Consider the following 19,830-nt stretch of genomic DNA (forward strand, 5'->3'; position numbering starts at 1 on the left):
GCTATTACAAGTATCTTAGTAACTCTTGGTTCAATGCGTTTGAAATCACTAATGTCTTCCCTTGGCTTCATTGAATATTCATTTTCACTGATAAATAGTATTCTTTTACATTTGAGGACTCTCATGCATATATAAATAAACATCAACTTTTAGCTATCATCAGTAAAGTTGCTATAACATCTTTGCCTAAGTTCTTGTGTTGAGCCATAACTTCAAAGCACTTGGTCAAATACGTAGAAATGTAATTTGTGGATCCTCTAATAACACAGGCTTAGCTTTGTAAGGAGCTGTCACATTGCCTTCCAAAGCCTCTGGTGACACTTGGAATTTCTACTAGCAATGAATAAACTTCCAGCAACTGGCTTGAGCCATTGCAGTAGTGCATAGGTAACATTTTTTTTTATTCATTTAATTTCTTAAAGCCTGTTAATGGATGATTTCAAACTGCTTCTCATGTGACCTCTCCATCTCAGAATTGCTGTGATACCTGTTCAAATGTTTTCAATATTTTTCAATTTATCATTGTTAGGTTGTAAGGAGATTTGATATATTACTGATATGCCCTTCAATATACACATCTTTCTAGTATTTTCTACCAAACTGTACTGCTTTTTTTTCCTTAATAGCTACCTATACAGGGCATAAGTTTTCCATTTTAATAAAGACCAATTTTTGTATGGTTAATGCTTTTAGTATTATATCTAAAATTGTATCAACTTATTTAGCTTGATTTATTTTTCCTCTCATAATGGTTGTCTATCAATGAATATGGAGTAGCTCCTTATATTAACAGTGAATACCTTTCTTCTTATCATTATATAGCTGTCTAATATAGATCTTATAAATGTTTTATTAAAATTGTATCCAATTACATACTTATTTGAATTCTGAATTATCTTAATGACTTGGACACTTAACGCCATAAACTACTACTCAAGCCTTTTTGTCTTCCTCTCATAAATTTGGATATATTTATGTAGATTTAAAACTTTTCTCCATTCACATTCATTATATTTTTCTACTTATTAAAAATTTAAGAATAATGGGTGATAATTAATTCGTCTCCCATTCAAACTATGCTTGTTACTTCATGCAGTGCTTGCAAATTTATGTAAAAATTTCCTCTTCTTGAGTTACCAGTCACTGGTTTTCTTCACAGATAAATATTTACATGATATTATATTTGAAAGGAGTATGGCTAACAGTTGATGATCTTATTCAAAATAAGGTACAATTTAACACATTAATTTCCTTCTCTACGCCATCATTTTTTTGTAATAGTTTGGCCTAAGTTCTCATAGTAGGATTGATCATATATCACTTGACCTTACACATGTTTTATAATGCATTCAGAAGTTGCACAGCCACATATTTGAGAAAACTATCTCTTTCAAAACTAGTAAACAGCAATCTCCCACTATCAATTAACTCATAAAATAATTTTTCATTAATAAATACCACTCTAGGTGGATTTTTCAGGGCATTATTCCAAATGTCATTGAACTCAGGTAGCTACAATAACCAACCGCCCGCCAGCCCTTTGCCTGACTACTTTTAACCAGCTGCTTCTCTTCAGTAGCTGCACACCTTGTCTTCTCTAATGTTAAAAGTATTTATTCCTCTCCTCTTCTAGGAATGTGATTTAGCAATAACCCTGAGGGATATCCTGTGACTCTACATTCCCTCTGTTCCATCCCTTCCCCTCTCCCGCCTTTTTTTCCTCCCTCCATCCCTCCCCACTTCTCTCCTTTTAGTCCCATAAGAAACTGGTTTCTCCGATTTATTAATGTACAATCAACTACAATTTAACTTACAAGGAAACCTATCACTTCTGTGTCAAGTCTGGGAAGATATAATTAGGAAATTAAATAACAACTAACAATCATTTTTTAATTCTATTTAACATTATCATTTTTCTCTTTTTACATTTTCTTCCATTTCCTCCCCTCCACAACCTCCTTTCAAATTCTCTATCCTTTTTCCAAACCCTCAAATTTTAAATCCTTGTTCTCTTCAAATCCATGGCCTTTTTCCCATTGTTATTGTATGTGTGTGTGTGTGTGTGTGTGTGTGTGTGTGTGTGTGTGTGTGTGTGTGTGTATACACATAAATATTCCTAAATATAATCTGGTCTGTGCATAAAATACAAGGTGTATGTGTGATTTCAGGGCTGAGTATTTGATATTGGATAATCAATTCATGTGTTATTTTTGGAGAACACTCTTTCTTGGTCTCTCAGGGTCCCTCCGTGGGTGCCTGTAGATTTTTTGTGTAGAGATGCGGTTTTTTGGCTTTTCTTCATTCACTTTGGTATATCCTCTGGTTTGCAGAGGTTTTTGGCCTCTTTCCGCAAGATGTGGAAAGCTGTCCAGTATCCCATTCCCTAGTCCATCCCTTCTTCAACATCTCAGATTTTCACAGCATGTTCTTCCCCTGAGATTAAAAACATCTCTTCCTTTTGTCTGTGTTTTTCAAGGATAAAACAAACACACCTAAAAAATGGGTATACTACAGTATCTTTTTTTTCCATACTTATGATGTAAAGCATGATAGAAAGGGATCGGCTACAAAATACCCTTCAAATGCCTAAAAAAAATACCCATATGTGGATATAATTCTTATCTTTCATCTTAATGATTCTTGTCTCTCAAATTAGATATAGAATACAATATGAGAGCTGTTAAGATACCTAAGCAATAAAGATTCTATGAGTCAAAGTATAAAATAATGATAGGTAGGTATTTGTCAAATAGTATCTTCATTTGTGTTACATTTCATCATTCATCTATAGTGAAAATATTCTTTCAGCCACTATTATGTATGAAGAAGTATTCAACAAATATTTCACAAATAAATGCATAAATGTATGGATGAACATTACAAAGTAGGGCATGGTAATGACACAAAACTCCAGGAAACTTTAACAGTATAATTACCTAACCCTAAACAATTCTTCAGAATAAAGTTTGTTAGCACTCATGAATATCTTCCCGAATGGATATGAGCCTGCTAATAATGCTTTGTCTGACAGAACTTATTAAACTTCATCTCCCAAGACCTTAGTTATGTAGATATATAGAATAGATATGCAAATCAGATGCTTAAAGATAATTAATTTTGAAATCACTTTAAGGCAGTTCTTCAGTCTACCTATGAATTTATCCTTACCAATAATAAAAACAATTTGTCATAGTAATGAGATGCATGTGCACCTATATTATAACATAATTAAATCTGAGAATAATACTTGAGGATGTAGAAAATCTTAAATATTTATGAGTTGATAGATACTTTGATTTTATAATAATCAGTGCTAAGAAATTTTTACAAAAAATATATATACAACCTCATGGCAGAAGTATATTTTGGGGCATTTCAGATATTGTTGAAAATTCTGTACTCATTCCAAAACAAAATGCATTACATTTTTGAAATGCAACACAAGCCTTAAAATAAAACAGCAATTTTAAAAACAAAACATTCAGATACAATACAACACAAAGATAATTTTTCACCCATCTGTGGAGAAATGAAAATAGAAAAATATCAGGAAACTTTATTTTCTGTCACTATCCACTGTGATTTTATAAGAGCAGAAAAGTTTGCATGAATTGTGGAAGCAATACAGAATGCCTCAGTCAGAGCCATAGTATTTCAGAAAGCTGTCAGTCATGGGTGTTTTGTTGTATAACATTATGCACACTGTAGAGTAAATGTTATGTTCAGAATGAATGCTGCAGTTAAATCACACAAGACAACACAGTCTTTTAGAAATAACCCAGCTTTACCACAGACATGATTTAGAGCTAAAACTTGGTCACTGTTCATTCAGACTGCTTTTATTGGGCTCAATATTTTGAGAGTGTACTATTCAGCTCCGTAGTATCATCTGAGTTCAATACAGTTGAACAAAATTGTTCAGTTTATTGTGCTACATGACAAATTTTATTTTTAATATTCTTATATTTTAAAGTAATTGTCATCATTTAGAGTACTTACTATAAATAGTTATAAATTACTATGTTCAGAAAGGTATACACATATATCATGTATTTGAAAATAGGTATTAGTCACCAAATATGTCCAAACATATAAATATGAATTATTCTTTATTGAATAAATGATATATTTACAAATGTGATTATATAGAGTATATATGTAGATTAATGAAATTAATTAAATGAAGAAAAGAAGCAACAAATATATCAGGAATTTAAAATAATTTTGAGCAAATGAATTTTCCAATACTACCTTAATTCTGGACAGATTTTCATAAATTAAACACTCGGCCTAATCCCTTTTCATACTTATAAGGTGAAGTAAATGCTTTGTGATTAGTGAGAGTGTATTCTCACACTCTAATTATAAGAACCTGTCTTGGTCAAATATTATGAACTACAAACTGAGGTCATGATTTCAATTAAGTGCTATCTAACCAATTTGCAGAGTCATTTCCAGATGGTTTATAAAGCACGTTTTTCTACACAGTGTCTTATTATTTTGAAATAAAAATTAGAAGTTTTAAATGATAGTCCTCTAAGACACTGCCATTTAATGTATCAGCTTATCCACAGTCAGCATTAATTCATCATTATTAGAAAACACATAATAGAAGGCTCAAAAGTTAAGAGTACTTGCTGTTCTGGCAGAGGACCTGGGTTTGGTTTCTAGCACCCACACAGCATTTCAGTCATCGGTTACTCTAGTTCCAGGGTATTCGATGCCCTCTTCTGGCCTCTGTGGGCATCTAACATGCACATGATTAACGTATGTACAAGCAGACAAACACTCATATGCAGTAAAAATGCTTAAAAAAAACAGTGAAGTAACCCTGTAACACAAGTGTCATAGAAAGATCAAAAGACTCACTCAAAATTGTATCATAAATGTTTAAGATTATCTTGTTGTTGGAGTTTATTTCTGGATTCCTAAAAATGGATAATAAACATGCTGCCATTTTTTTATGATCAGTCTTCAGGAAACCAGTTTGGGGGTGGGAGAAGTGATGGATCACTGGATAAGAGCACACAGAAGTGTGCACATGATCATTAAGACACATATATAACACACGCATACACACATACATGTTGTTCGAATTTCTAAAATGGTCTTATAATAAAAAACCCGGAGCCAGAGATTAGGGTAAAAGCTGAAAGATCAGTGAAGCAGAGCAAGCCACAACCACTACCTAGTGTGGTAGCAGCCTGAATGGGGATCTAGGGAGAGCCCACAATCCACCAGGGGAGAAGCCAAAAATTCAGCCATCTGCCCCCGAGGGAAGTGTTCTAAAGTGACTAACTCCTGCGGTTTTTTGTTTGCTTGTTTTTGTTTTTAAACAGGTTTCTAAAGGTTTTATTTTTACAGATTTCAGCTAAGGAACACTGAAGCCTTCACCTGTAGAGTCCATGCTCCCTTTGGGTCTCTTTATCTGGGCACCACTCTTAAGTAGAGATGCTCCAAGAGCGGGGTGGCCCACTAGACAGGAGCCAACAAGGCCCAAAGTCCAGAATGCAGAGGAGTCAAGGTGTCAGCCAGAGCAACCCCAGCTGCCACAGTGCGTGCACTCGATGATGATGCGACCGACCCACTTGCATGCAGCTTGCTTTTGGGAAGCCGGCAAATGCAGCTGGTCCCGAAATTGGCGTCCTGAGTGTGGATGCAGCATAGGCAGCACAGATCCTCTTAGCCCTGCTTTTCCCACTTTGCAATGGGGTTTTTGTCTGCACAGCCCTCTTTAATGCAGTATTCTAGAGTTCTCTTCTTTATGGCTTTCCTCTTGTAAAAGAGGTCGAAGATATATCAGGTTTTCTGGTGATGGAATCATCAGAAAACCATTCTGAAGATGGGCCACAAAGATTCCACTTTCCTCTTTCCCTCGCGTGGTTGAGTTCCAGCTTCTCTCATCTTTTGATCTAATTCGTCCAGTCTGTTCAATCAACTCCCAGCCATCTAGAGGCGCTTTCTGGCTTCTTTTGACTTTGGGCACTTCTCGGCAAGATAGCTTGTAAAGATCTCACCAACTCCATGAATCCTCTGACTGAAATTCTCTGAGTCCTCACCTGAAAGGGTCTCAGCTAAACTGCTTTAGTTCCTGTTTCCTCACCCTTATATACCTTTCTCTGCCCTGAGGTAACTTCCTGGGATTAAAGGCATGTGTGCTTCCCAGCACTGGGATTAAAGGTGTGTGCCACCACTGCCTGGCTCTGCTTCCAGTGTGGCCTTGCCTCTCCAGTGATAGGATTAAGGGTGTGTGCCACCACTGCCTGACCTCTATGTCTAATCTAGCGACTGGTTCTGTCCTCTGATCCTCAGGCAAACTATTAGGATACACAATATATCGCCACACATAAAGACATAAAAAATAAGTCTTTTCGATAACAAAATAGTTGGTTAAAGCTTTGGGGAAAAGATATATCAGCCTGATAAGATAATATACATATTTTATGATCTTTATGATTAACAAAAAACACCAGCAATATAATTTCATCAAATATCAAATCATATAATTTCCCCAAATAGTATGTATGAAAATGTCTTTGAATACTTTATACCTAAAAAATTACTTTATAACTAAAAAATTGTCTTTCTAAAATGTTATAAAAACTGATTTTTGGAAAATTCAAAAAAAATAGGATATTGAAGTTAATTTACAAATGTATTAATAATGACAAGCTATAATTTAGATATCCCTGTACCAAAATTATCTCCATATGAAAGTTGCAACCGGTATTTCTGATTAATGTATAGAATCTAGTCAAAGTGTACTTGTTAGTATCTTAAATGATAAGCAGTCTCCAACAAGAGGTAAGGGGTGTGTGTGTGTGTGTGTGTGTGTGTGTGTGAGAGAGAGAGAGAGAGAGAGAGAGAGAGAGAGAGAGAGAGAGAGAGAGAGAGAGAGAGAGAGAGAGAAGTTGGGGTGCTTTATAATCATTGTATTTCCATTACAGACAGGGATTCAAGTAGCCCTGTCAAGTAAGGTGTATGAATAGGAGAGAAATGAGAATTGGAAGAAACTGGACAAAAAATGTGTCGGAAGGAACAGAAAAAAATGTCCTGTGCTGTCACCAAGGACAGGTGCATAGCATTCTAGCTTTACTTATCTGCTGGCCCAACTCCCTTCAACAGGACTCTTTAGGGTAGAGTTACATGTCCGATGGGTAAGGGTAAATCCTAAAGTATCTGTGCGTAGCCCTGCTCTCGCATCTTTGTACACGAGGCACATCCAAGGACACCCGATAACAAGGTTTTTCTTCTCTATTATCAGGCTACTCCAGTATCAAGTGATTTGCCTGCTTGATTATATAGATTTTGTATCTTAGCAGCAGGTACAAAGAATCAATGTGAAAAGGTCAGTGTGTCAAGGGAAGCTCTGCAAATCTTAGCCCAATTGTTGCAGGAATGAAAAATACTCAGTCAGAGCCACTGACAAAAGGAAGCTAGTTAAGCTTCCTCTCCAGCACTTAGCCCCTGCTGGTGCATGTTAATTGCTGTCTTACTATTGTAGTGCATTGCCACTTAGGCTCACATCTAACAACGCTGACTCTTCTCCATGCAGTCAGCTCCATTCTCCTTCCTGTCTTCCTCTTGTTCCTACTCAATCTATATTAGAGTGCATGTTAATTTGGAGGGTTTTTCAGATGAAGTCTTTCTCGTATTCACTATATATTGGATTTTACTCTCAATCAAGCACAACATCGTGGAAGCAAAACTTGGGAGTTTTGGGTAAAGGATTAATTACCTTAGTCATAGATTCAATGTTCCCTTTAATTACCAGATTAAAGATGAGAATACATATCTGTCAGGATCTGAGCAGATTGAAATGATAGGCCAAGAAACATTGGCATACGGGAGTAACATGGGAGTGATTGACAGAATAAGGGAAACAAGCAGGATCAAGTGGACCAGTACCAAGCAAACAACAACGCTGAACTGTATTGCCTGCCTTTTGGCCAAAGGTTCAGGAAAGGAGTGGGTTGCAAGAGTACTCAGCCAAGTGCAGGATGTACCTCTGGAAGGGCCCCTACCAGCAGGAGCTCTGATGAAGGTAAAGGAGACAACGAATGAATGACCTCTGCCTGAATTGCTATGATTCCCCCAATTAGTGGTTCCCAGTGTCTAAAGCAAACAGGAAACCGAGCCCATCAAAAAGAAGTACACAGGTACTAGAGGGGCCATCAATGAGTGACTTGCTTGTTATACAAGTATGAAGACAGGGAGTTCAAATACCCAGAGCCCACACAAAAGGGAGGCACAAGTTGGGAGTCCACGGTCATCTTGAAGCACTTGGGAGGCAGAGATATGAACTACCCAGGGAAACTGGCTAGCTAGACTAACTGACTGGCATTTGTGAGCTCGAGATTCAGTGAAAGGTCCTGCTAAAAATAACAAAAATTGAAATGAATGCAGGAAGGTGCCAGTCAAGTTTGAGCTTCCATACATATGCACACACACATGCAAACCTGAATACACACAGCACTACTAATTCATGTAAAAAAGGACGAATGTGGTAATGTGGTTTCGAGGAACATTTGAGGTACAGAGCAGTGGAGAATATGAAGAAATATAAGCAGGAAACATTAAAAAAATTGTATGAAGGCATCAAGGTGGGATATCATTACACACTAATTTCAAAGTATAATTGACTTTCACATTAAGCTTCTTATAAGAAGATATAATTATCCTCTAAAACAAATAAGAGAAAGTATAGATCAATTAACAAGAGCAAACAAACCAAGAAAACTTATGGAATAATGCTTTTGTACTCTGGTTTAATAAAATGCTGATCGGCCAGTAGCCAGGCAGGAAGTATAGGTGGGATAAACAGATAAGGAGAATTCCAGGAAGAGGAATGCTGAGTCAGGAGACACCAGCTAGCCAGCCAGGAAGCAGCATGTAATGGCACACAGGTAAAGCCACAGAACATGTGGCAACATATAGATTAACAGAAATGGGCTGAGTTTAAATGTAAGAGCTAGTCAGTGGTAGGCCAGAGCTAATGGCTGAGCAGTTTTAATTAATATATTTCTCTGTGTGTTTACTTGGGTCTGAATGACTCTGGACTGGGTGGGACACAGGAAAACTTCAGCTACAGACAGGGATCATTACAGAAACCATAGCTGATCAAAATACAGAGTTGTGGAGTTCAGCCCCAAAGAATACATCAACAATACATATCCCTCACCTAAGTCTCAGGGATTATTGCAGAAGATGGAGCAGAAACATTCTAAGAGCCTAAGGATCAAGGAGTTTGCTATGAGATTGTGCCTTTTAGTAAATTCAGTAGCTGCTCCCACATGATCTCACCAATATGACATGCTCACACATAAATTGAACACGGATTACACTAATACGTATACTAATATGGACAGGGGAAAGTCAAGGAGGCTTCTGCCCTACATAGAGAACTACAAGCAACTACAGAATGATGACACCAGGAGAACTAGTCTTCTCCAAAGTAAAGCACACCAATTGATTTGTCAATACCAATTGGTCAGCCCTGAAAAGATACATAAAAATAACATTATAAGCAAGTTGTATTTATGTATTTATAATACATATGCATAAACATATACATCTATGTGTGTAACAGCAATTCATGAAAATTGGGAGCCTGTATTTGAAAGACAGCAAGGATATATATATATATATATATATATATATATATATATATATATATATATATATAAACACACACACATACATAGGCTTGGAGAGAAGAAAGGGAGGGGAGGAGTGATGTATTTATAACATAATATCCAAAAATAAAAGGAAGGAAATTGCTAAAATCTGAGGATGTTTTAGTATAGTTCCCCATAGTCACTCTACTAACAGTCAAAAAAATACAAAATCATAAACAACCCTTGCTTCACTTTGAAAGTGGAGCCAAATCAGATCAATGTATTGTCATTTTCTAAACCCATCACCAAGCTGATGATTTTAAAAAAAATCATAAGTTATGGAATTCTAGAAAGGAAACAACATTGTCCAGGACACTGTTACCCTTGGATGCCTTGAACAAATGGTGTATTATGACTGCATGAGAAAACCAAAGAAGTACAGGGCAGAGTGGTACATGCCTATAATCCTAACCCTGAGGAGGAGAAGGCAGTCTTGGCTACGGATGAATCTGGGGTCAGTTTAGCATGCATGAGAACCTGGTTCAAGCCAACCAACAAATGAAAAAACAGAGATCAACAGAACACCCAACATAATTTAACCTACTGACTTTGGGCTGATATGACAGCTTGAAGCAGCTGAAGCAGCCACAGAGGTTGTATGCACCTACCCGGTAGTTTTTCCAGGACCTTCACTGAGAACCCAGAAGTTCAGGAAGAAGCAAAATCACCCTTCAAGTGAATAAAGTGAAATTTCAGGAAGTGCAGGGCAACATATTGCTGAAATCTGGGGATGAGGAAGGGTAGGAAGTAGTGTTCCTGAAGGTGTCAGTATGAAGGAGGTGTTTGTGAAAATCATAATCTTTTATGATAGCAAAGACTGGTTGACAACCCTGAAAGGCATAAAGAGAATTCTGGAGCTACTGATGGACAATAAAAATAGTCTCATTCTAAAACCACCTGAAGTCTGGAGAACTGGTATCAAAACTACAACAAAGCCTTGACGCACTACATTGTCAAATTTCTACATTTTTGGCATGAGAGATATGGGCACCTTATCTCTTTTATATGTAATATCTACTATCAAGGACAGCATGATTGAAAATTTGAAGCAATATACTATAGTCTCCTGGATAGGAAAACATGTAAACTCTAATATATTGAATAGTTCTTCCAATATATAACACCCTGTCTTACTTGCTCACTATATTTTTTAAAAGAAATCCCATACTGATTATGGCATTTTTTCTGTATGCATCTATAATTAATTCAAAATGCAAATTGGTAAAATCAAGCATTTAGCAGGCCCTTACTGCTGTGTTGAATAATCTTATATATTAATCTTATGTCACTTGATAAAAGCTAGAGTTATCTGAAGTTAGAGAACCTCAAACTGAGAAAATGCCTCTATAAGATCTGGCTATATGGAATTTTCTTAATTAGTGATTGATGGGAAAGGGCCCAGTGCACTTTAGCTGTGCCATCCCTGTGATGGTGGTCCTATGTTCTGTAAGAAAGCATGACGTGTAAGGTATGAGAAGCAAGCCAGTAAGCAGCAACACTCCACAGCTACTACATCAGCTTCTGCCACCAGGATCCTATCCGGTTTGAGCTCCTGTCCTGACTTTCCCCAGTGATGGACTATAATGCAGAACTGTAAGCGAAATAAACCCTTTTCTCCCCAACTTGATCTTGGTCATGGTGTTTTAGCAAAGCAATAGAAACTCTAACTAAGACAAGTGCTGACAGAACATTCTGAGACTCACAACACATATTTAAAGATTTTTCTCATAGTTACTTATAAGTCCAGTATGATTTTATTTTTCATTAGTCATTGTGCCATTAGAGCTTAATGCATCCCTATCTCCCAAGCTCACTACTAATCAAACAAACTCATCCTAACAGTGTCTAGATAGACCTATGTATTTCATTTTAAAAGGTTCTGAAGTTTTCAAGTTCCAAAGTCCTTGTGTACAGTATCTATTTTGAGAGATTGTCTCATTTATTTTGACTGTGTCTATATTTTATGATTGCTTTTGCAGCATTTTCAACTTTAAAATTAATGTCAATGAATCCTTCTGAAATGCCAGCTGCCACCACAGTTGAATCTTCAATAGACAAATTGCTTGTCTTTCATTACTAGTTATTCTCAAAAAAGCTTCATCAGAGTGGCATTATGCCCTGTCTTACAAGTACGTTGAATTCATTTTCTATCAAGCAAAAAAGACACCTTGCCATCCGTGGTTCTGGTTTCCTTGGGCTCTTCTGTGGCTTTCTTCTTAAACACTTGAACAGTAATAACAGAATTATGAGGATGAACTTAATATGTTCTACAATGGGCTTCAAGTTTTATAATGCATTTTCTTTTCCTATTATATTCTCTGGCTAAAGTCATGTCTAATTGCACTTTGATTTTTCCAGCCTCTATCTGGGTCATCAGCAACCAACTCTAACCTGTCCCATCTCTACATATACCTGGAAATGTGGGCTGGATAGAAAAGTTCATCACCACTCTAAAGTAAATGGTAGGTGCACAAATCACCATAATGTACAAAGGCTAGCACACTGTAATTTCATGTTTGAACGAGAAGAGGCAAAAAGAATTACCACTGCATTTTCACTACAGAGAAGCACAAGAATGATTTCTAATGGCAATTTTGGAGTTAAATAGGAAAGCAATTCCTTTCTGGTAAGAGGAGAATGTAGGCTCTCTGACAGTGATGAGTGCCTCAAGAAACTTAACAGCCGAGTGTGGTGGTTCATGACTTAAACCCATCACTCAGGAGACTGAGCCACACAGTCTCCAGGAGTTAGAAAGCAGCCTGGGCTGCAGAGTAAGGCCCTGTCTCAAAAGAGTAAACAAGCAAGCAACCAACCAAACAAACAAAAACAAGTTAAAGAAATAAACTGATATGGTTTGGCCAGAGTGTGACAGGGATGAGAAAGGGCAATGATGAAACCACAGGGCCAATCTGGGGAGAATTTCCAACAAATGTGTGCCAGAGTAGGTGTTTAACATTAGTTCCTGTTTTTTATAAAATGTCTTCAGTTAGGGCTTTCTTAATAAAGAAGACTAAAAATTCTTTCACTAGTAAACATGAGGTTGTAGATTTCCTCAGAAAGAATAGGTGTTATGGATGCTATATCCCATGATCTAACCAATCACTTCCAAAGTAATTTCCCTAGAATTTATTTAAAGTTTAATAAGCTTCACTTATGATTTTATATAGCAAATGAGACCATGGTGAATTCCTGGAGCAAGAAATCAGTCCTTTTTGTTAGTTTGCTCTATGCCGTGAAAGCAGCACACGAAACGGGCAGAGATTTGCTCGTAACTTACCTGAGTGCTCACTACTCCCTGCGGACAATTTCCATTTCCTGACTCAGTCCTGAAGGCATGCGGGCTGTGATTGTCTTAGTTAGCATTTCTATTTCTGTTAGGACAAAAACATGGCCAAAAGCAACTTGGGATGAGGCTTGATTTTTATTTCCAGTGTAGAGTAGATTATTGGGGGAAGTCCAGAGAGGAACTTGAGTCAGAATCACAGATGTTAGAACTAAAACAGAAGGCATGGAGGAATACCACTTATAGGCTTTCTACTTACGGCTTGCTCAGCCTGTTTTCTTACACAAGCTAGAGCCACTGGCCCTGGAGTACTACTCCCCACAGGGGGCTGGGCCTTCACATATAAATCATTGATCAAGAAAATGTCCAAAGGACGTGCTTACAGGTCAATCTGATGGAAGCAATTTCTCAGTTGAGGTTCCCTCTTCCCAGATGTCCCTAGCTAGTGTTAATCTGACATAAAGGCCAACCAGCACAGTGATTTCTTTCAGTTGTCAGTTTTACTTCTTTACCATGTAAAGTGTCAATGTAAACATTTTTTAGGAAAAACAATCAAATCTTTAATAGTGAAAATGAGCTATATATTAAATGAGTGGCAGTGAAATATCATATTTCAAAATGTCTATTAAATGATACACAGGCCCATTCTTGCATTCTAATAAGCTAGAGTCCAAATCATGTACATAGATTTGTTTATATATTAGATGCAAGTTTCAAAATTACATCTAATTTCCAGAGATGTAATAGTGTTTTGAATCATAGCATAGATTCTGGCTATAGGCTGTTTTTGTTTATATTCCTGTTTACCACTAACTATGTGACTTTGGACACATTATATATACAGGATGCCAACATGTTCTGAAATATGAAATGGGGATGATAATAGCTTATCTTAGAGGGTCACAGTAAGAATTGAAAGAGTGATATATATCGTAATAGGAATTAATTTATATATATATATATATATATATATATATATATATATATATATATATATAGTGTAGAAGGGATTAACTGAGTAATAGAATTATATAAATGTTTGTATGGATATGTGTCATTATCAGTATACTGAATACATACCAAAGTTATAAAAATTTTAAGTATCTTTAGATTCATTTATGCCTAAAGGTCAGTTGTGAAAACAAGGCACACGGATCCTTTATGATATCTGGCACCAACTGTTATATTTTAAAATACAAATGAGTGATTTAGTTTTGTACCTTATGTTAGACTTAATAATTGATGCTAGCATATTTATGAAAGAAGAAATGCACAGTAAAGATTTGTGACCACATATATTTATTTAAATATATTGAGCCAGTATTTCTCTCCTGTGTAGCTGAGAGTGACAAGGAAACTTTAATCCTAGCCTTCTACCTTCCCAGTAGTTACAAGTATGCAAAATACCTCATTTCCGAATATATTATTAATCACAAATTTTAATTGTATTTAATACATATGTAAGTATTTAGTGGATACTGTGATTTCCAACTATGAAAGTTTCATTCATCTCAACATGAATGCATTTTAAAGTGTTTCCTATCAAAAGTTACTGATCTTATGGTTTTGAGTTTTCTTACATTATTTTAAATTTCATTCTTTCATAAATAAACAATTGTTATTCACATAAATAAATAGCCAACCTAATGATATTAGTTATTTTAAATACTGCATAATACATTTATTTTAAAAATTATTAATTGATTCTTTATTAAGTCAGTAAGTACTCAATACATATGTTTTTCAAAAATATTAAAGTTTTCAGTTCTTTTGGGTATAATTGGTGTTCTCATCCATCATGAGATTTAAGTAGGCATTGTAAAGGTCTGGAAGCCACATTATTGCATGGCAGCTTTCAGAAACCAATGTATAATGTCCATCTTTAATAAAAAGTTAATAATGTACAAAGGTACTCATATCTATATCTGGTATACCTTTCAATTATTTATTTTTTATAAATATGTCTCTGATACACAAACATGCAACAGAAATGACTCCTTTTAACACTGCTTGTCCTGCCCATGCAGATGGTTGGTACGCCTCTCTTTAGATCACAATACAGAGAGTAATAGCTTCTTCTTAAAAGACTTCTGCCTTAGCCACTTCTCATTTCGCTTCCTGCCAGCAACTCCTTGCATTGTCCCTTAAATTTCATGGTATCATGTTAGAGGAGAACTGTCAGGATCCATTCAAGCCTCATATAGCGATTTCTTCCCCGGTTTCAGATGAAAAATGTGAATGAGATTAATTTTTCTATTTTAGTGTTAAATCCAATGATAAGCAAGAGTAAGAGATAAGAGGAAATATGGAAAGAGATTGCCGAGGGAAAATCCTAGCTTACAGAATTCTTGTATTTTATGTTAGTATAAAAAATTTTCCACTTCTTAAATCTAGTCTTGGGTAAATGTTATCAGGAGCATTCATGCTCACTACCAACTGGCTGTTCTATTCTTAGATAACAAAGACACAGCAGCAACTGTCACCACTCCAAACTATTTTGTCAATATATGGTTGCCTTGAAATTTCTTACAAATTGGGTGGTGCACTAAGAGGCTTTGCCTCAAAGAAAAGTAACCTACAACACACACACACACACACACACACACACACACACACACACACACACACACACACACGCATCTCCACTATAGAGTAAACTATTACCCAAAGACACTTATACACAAACCAGAAAAAAAATGCTTTTTCCAACATCTTTGCTAAACATTTTCATTATTACATATGCTTTGCTGCCAGGCTGTATTAGGACAAAATATAAACCACTGATTAAATTTACTTTCCATACCTATAACAAGGACAGTCATTATTTTTGGTTTAGGGATATGAAATCTCAGAGTACTTTATGAAACTGTAGTGCAATGTAGAATCGTCACTGTGGTACAGTGGTGATATCATCACTGATTCAGATGGATGAAATATACTACCAATATCATCTTCATGCATATCTTTCTCTTTACTCATTCCTTATTGCTCATATCTATGAGAGGATAAAATAATGTGAAGAGATAGAAAGATAAAGTGTATAATTACTGCATTGTTTTTGCCATTTCTGAACAACATCAAACAATACAATAAATACTCAATATGCCATAAGGAGTACTAAGGAGTGATAATCAACTTAATACAATTGAGTAACTATTCTAATGTCTTTCCTAACATCTCTGACTTTTATTTGAAACAACAGTGGCAGCTTTAGTGTAATAATAAATGGAACCTATAACATGTACTTAAATAGCAAGAAAAGCTGTCAGTTTTCAGAAGGAAAATAATAGTAAAAATATAAATGATTTAGAAGTCATGCAGTCACTACAGTAGTAAACTGAATTGTGAGGTTTTCATTGTTCTGTGCTGTGTTGTGCCATGTTGTGTTGTGTTGTTGATATTGTGAGGCAGGTTTTGATGTAGCCCGGACTGGCCTTGAATGTTCTCAATAAATGAGGATGATCTTGATCTCATAATTTTCCTGTCTCCACCTTCCAAGCTCTAAATTATAGACATGAGCAGCCACCTCTGGTCAAGATCATGAAAATCAAACTAAGATATATGTCTAGGAAAAGCAATATGATGAATGTTTAAAGGAAAAACTTTATTTTGGCCTCTAAGAAGTATAATATTAAATGAAAGAAAAAATAATTATGTCTCTATGTATTTACTACTCAGCTGAAACAGTAAGAATGAAAGTACGTGATTATATGTTTATAAACATATTTCACACATACATGTATAATTCAGAAATGTAGAAAATATTTGAAATGATAATACAATGACAGGAAAATTGCATTTTATGAATGTTTTTTCATATACTAATAGAGTAAGTGACAGACTGATGATTTAAATACAGACTATCATTAAAACTACATCTGCATTGTATTTATTTAGCAAAATTATACTTGTATATCTGTGTGTGCATGTGTATTTATGCATGCAATGGTATATCCTTAATATGTATGTGGAGGTCAGCAGACCACAGGTAGTGGTTAGTTTCTCTTTGCACCAAATGTGTCCTGAAGTTCAAAGTCAGGTCATCGGATTTGGTGGCAAGAGCCTTTAGCAACTGAACCATCCCATGGCCTCCAGATCTGCACCTAGGCTTAATTTAACCATTGTTTGGAAGGTCCAGCTCAGCTTTCTGCCTCAAAGAAGGTGTTCTGAATGTCTAAGCTTAGTAGTATTGCTATTGGTTGACCTCTGCCCCCTCATATTGCTCCTCCCATTAACATGTAGTGTGTAAAATAAAACACACTGTGTGTTTGTCATGTCTTTCACTATTCTCAGAACCAAGAAAGAGTACCTTTTTTTTTCACTGCAGAAACTGTATATCAGTAATGAAACTTTTCTCTTTTCTCCCTTTTTCAAATCGTCTGTTACTTCATCTAGACTTATGACTGAAATGTAGCCTATAGCCTACACATCTTAAGTCATTTCCCCATGCCATGCTTTCCTCTACAGTCTAGAGATGCATATTCATCATAGCTAGATAGCTTCACTCAGAGGTGTGAGAGATACCCCTAATGACCATGTATTCTTTACCTGGTGGGAGATGGTGCCATATATTAGCAGATGAGTACTCACTTTTTACAGCCAGGGCCTGAATGCAATTTCCAGCACTACCCACAGAAAATGGCTGCTTCTGCTCCAGTCAATTTTGTTTGCTTTCCCTTCTTTCATTTAATTTCCCATTTTCTTTTTCTCTCATACTCTCTTTTTGTTCTCAATACTCTCCAATCCTCTTCTCTTTACTTTATTTTTCTTGAGATGTTTTCAATATTTAATGACATCATTGGCACCCACATCACCTAAAAATGTTATCTACTTGGTTCTCTCTAGTTTTAAAATATATCCTATCAGACACTTGCCCTCGGTGGGCCGATATCAACCAAGAGCCTGCCTAGTGCACCATTATGGTGAGTGAGTACATGGTGGGGAAATGGGAGATGATAGATAGATAGATAGATAGATAGATAGATAGATAGATAGATAGATAGAAAGAAGATAGATAGATAGATAGATAGATAGATAGATAGATAGATAGATAGATAGATAGATGGATAGATAAGACAGACAGGTAGATAGATATATACAATAAAGATTCGTGTGCTTGGAAGAGAGGTGGATCAGAAATGTCAGAGGCAGTGAGGAACCAGCCTACATGGGTGGTCTGCTTGTCACCCAGGAGCATGGTGATGGTCCAACCTGGGCTGCTGTCAAGGGCCATATCTTGGTCCATAGCCTCAACAACAGTTGTGGTGGTCTGATATGTTGGTGCCATTGCCTCTTGTTACTACCAAGGGCTCTGTGGACACCCGAAGGCTGAGTCATCACTTGTGATTATGTCGGTGTCAGAGGGATGTGCCACCACTGGGACCAAATATTCTAAGAGGCCTGCACTGCCACCTGGGTACATAGTGACATCTAGACCTGGACTGTTGCCATGCAGAGCTGGCACTTGGGACCATGTTGGTGTTTGTGGGCCATGTTGCCTCCAGGGCCATACAGATATAGGTAATGTGTAATGCCTGCTAGGGCCATGATGACATCCAGGCTACTGCCAGGGACCATGTCTGTGCCCATGATGTTACCGCAGCCTGGGTCTATGTGGCTGTCCATGGCCCATGTTGCCATCAAAGGCCACATGAATGCCCAGGATCTGAGTCAATCACCTATGGTGAAGTATGTGTTCAAGGGCTGTGCTTCTGCTGAGCCAAACAGACCTGAGTGACATGAGCTGCCAACTGGGACCATGATGTTGTATGGCAGAGCTATGGCCTGGGCCATGTCTGTGGTCCAGCTGCAGGCAGGGTCTGTGTTGATGTCAGATGCTTCTGTTGCCATAGAGGGCTATGTGAATGCCCAGGATCTAGGCTGCCACCTGAAGCCATGTTGGTTTTTAAGAGTCACACAGCTGCTAGGTCTGTGCCAATCTGAATGACCTACACTGCCAACTGGGGCCTCGGTGACATCCTGGCCCAGGCTGCCTACACGAACTATGTCTGGGTCTGTGGTCCAACTGCAGTCGGGGTCTGTGTTGATATCCACGGCCCATGTTGCCACCAAGAACCGTGAAGACAACCAGGGTCTGGGTCATCACCCAGGACCATGTTAGTGTCCTAGGGCCATGCTGCTGCTGGGGATCATACATCATTGAACTGCCACCTGGGGCTATGGTGTCATTCAGGCCTGGGCTGATGCCAAGGGCCATGTCTGGGTTCATGGCCTTGCCACAGCCTTGGTCTGTGTTGATGTCCAGTGAGGATAGGGTTGCCGAGTTTGCCCACACCCCATTGGCTGCAGCATTAGGGAGAACTGGCGCTGTCCCCCACCAATGGTAGCACTCAGGAAAGCAGGCTCCTCCCCTCCCCGAGGCAGCAAAGTAGAGCTGACCCCATCGGTGGGGCTGCAAGTGAGTCATCGCTGAAGGCATGAGAGTGGGAGAGCTAGCCCCACTACCTGTCTCCCATGTTGTGGCATTAGCAAGGGAGAGATTGCCTCCTTGTCCCCTCGCCACCTACTGCAGGCAGGAAAGCTGGTCCTGACTCTGCTCCCACTGGCTACAGCACTCAGGAGAATAGGCCTTGCACCTCACCTGGGCAGCATAAATACAGCTGACCCTGTTGACTGGGCTGCAGGTGAGCCAGCCCTGAGCAGGTGAGAGCAGAAGAGCTGCCCCACCCAGGCATCCCCCTCATCTGCCATGTGATGGCATGGGAGAGGGAGAGATGTCCCCCTTCCTTGCCACTTGTGGCAGCAGGGAGATCCGGCCTTGGGGGCAGGAGAGTAGGAGAGCTGGCCCTGCACCTCACCAACTACAGGACTCCTAAGAGCAGGCCCTGCACCTCACCTGGACAAAACAGT

General features: G+C 37.7%; 1 protein-coding gene and 1 pseudogene across 4 annotated transcripts in view; both read right to left on the reverse strand.

The window, feature by feature from the left end:
* Spock3 (SPARC (osteonectin), cwcv and kazal like domains proteoglycan 3) overlaps positions 1 to 19,830 on the reverse strand; it is a 349,999-nt gene that overhangs the window by 233,462 nt on the left and 96,707 nt on the right. The gene's annotated exons all lie outside the window — the stretch shown is intronic.
* On the reverse strand, positions 5,528 to 19,387 carry LOC102905303 (uncharacterized; annotated as a pseudogene).

Source organism: Peromyscus maniculatus, chromosome 17 (assembly GCF_049852395.1).
Source record: "Peromyscus maniculatus bairdii isolate BWxNUB_F1_BW_parent chromosome 17, HU_Pman_BW_mat_3.1, whole genome shotgun sequence".
Taxonomy (NCBI): Eukaryota; Metazoa; Chordata; class Mammalia; order Rodentia; family Cricetidae; genus Peromyscus; species Peromyscus maniculatus.